This window comes from Zerene cesonia, chromosome 23 (genome assembly GCF_012273895.1).
Source record: "Zerene cesonia ecotype Mississippi chromosome 23, Zerene_cesonia_1.1, whole genome shotgun sequence".
Lineage (NCBI taxonomy): Eukaryota > Metazoa > Arthropoda > Insecta > Lepidoptera > Pieridae > Zerene > Zerene cesonia.
This window is the reverse complement of record NC_052124.1, coordinates 2,961,162-2,963,104: the sequence shown is the minus strand read 5'-3', so window position 1 is coordinate 2,963,104 and position 1,943 is coordinate 2,961,162.

The following is a 1,943-nucleotide window of genomic DNA, read 5'->3' as shown; positions in this document are numbered from 1 at the left end:
GATGTGAATAGTGACTTCAGCACTGCTGAAGTCACTCCATCTAAAAACTCTGATACACATGACCCCCCGTTATATATTTGACTATACAGACATCCTTCTTCAATATACTACGTACAATTGTTTATGCAATAGCAGTACTCCATCCCATTAAACCATTACACTCATACGATACATTATATAAAGAGATGCAAACTCACCACAACCGCGTACAGTCGATACTTCAAATCGAACGGATCCTGTTCAGGCACCAGGTGATGCTTGTGGTAGTCCACCAGGTTGTCATCTTGCACGGGCGTCGTCGCGAGGCTGCTGGACTCGAGCCGCTTGCGCCCTCGCACCGCGGGCTCCCTCCTTTTCCTCTCCGGCACTGGCTTGGCTCTTCCCTCATCGATCTCGTCCTCCGACTCGCTCTCGGATATGGGCTCCTCCACGTCGACCAGCAGGGAGGACTTCCGGCGGCTGCTGAGCTCCTTGTGGCGGAGGATCGTCTCCTGCGGCACGGACGCGAGGTACGGTGTCGGGTCGAAATCGTGGAACGGGAAATTGACCACCTTCTGAGATTTTATCCACTTGTTGTTCACGTACTGGAACCGTTTCAGGTGAATTATCTGGAAACATTACGTTAATTTACAGATATTGCTAAATTACACATATTTATTTATTTTCAGATGCATTAAAAAAACGTGTATGTGTCATTCAATTCAAGTATACAAATTAAAGATATATTTGTTCTGTTTCCTGATTCCTGGCATTCGATGCGTGTGATGAGAGACGATGCAACATATGTGTTAGCGTGTCATACGTAACGAACTGTGACGGGATATGAGCATGAGGACGATGAGAGTGGGACTCACGAGCACGGGCGGCGCGCGCCACAGCTGCAGCTTCTTGGTGGCGGGCTGCGCGGCGCGGCACGCGGCGCAGCGGTAGCGCTGCTCGAGCCGCTCCTCCGAGGTGAAGGCGCGCAGGCAGCTGGCCAGGTCCACGGCGCTGGCGGCCGCGCGCCGGCACGCCGCCACGGACGCGTGCTCCGCGCACGCCTTCTCGCGCGCCGTCTGGTAGCGCAGGTGCAGCGCCGTGGGCTCCCAGTCCACGGCGAGCAGCAGCCCGCGCCCGCCGTGCACCAGCGCCGTGAACTCCTCCGGGCTGATCTCGCCCGGCTCCGTCTCGCCGGCCCGCCCTTCCTGTAGCGCGCACTCAAATTTACGTTTATGGACAAAATATACTCTTATAAATATACATATAAATAAAAATGCATTTGTCATTTAGTAGCCTTGCGCTCGCGACTTCGATCGCATCACTTCAAAACCGTCGGAGTTTCTTAGAAATGCACCCACTAAAAGTGTGTATATTTTAATCTCTTATCCAACATCAAGTATAGAGCCACTGACGTCATCGAAGCTGTCCCGTCCGCTGTTGCGGCGCTGCAGGGCGGCGCGGGCGCCGGGCGAGCCGCCCGCGTGCCCCCGCGTGCTCCAGTACGTGCGCGCGTGCGTGTCGCTCTCTTCTGGCTCTGGAAATTGAGTAGTTCAAATAATGAATGTTTTGTAACTGGAAAGTTTTATATTCTCATAAGTTATTAGTTACAGAATGGCAGAGCAGATTGTTTAAGTTTGACAAATGATAAATATAACAAATCAACTGTTTAATAATGTAGTCGAGCATTCAACACTTATTTGCCGCTACAAGTTTATAGGTGAACGTTGGCCGCAACAATTTTATAATCAACTAATTCGACGCTTTATATATACGGTTAGGGACTGTTAGTTTGAACTCCGTAGTATGTGTAGCGTATGCGGCGTGTTCAGAATTTTTTTATTTTTTTACAGCAAAGGAGTAGGTGGATCACCTGATACTAAGCGCAATCTAGGCCTTTAAACATTTGCGGAGGCGTAAGGCCATTTTCAGAGATTTTTTACTTGACTTTAGAACGGGAACGAAGG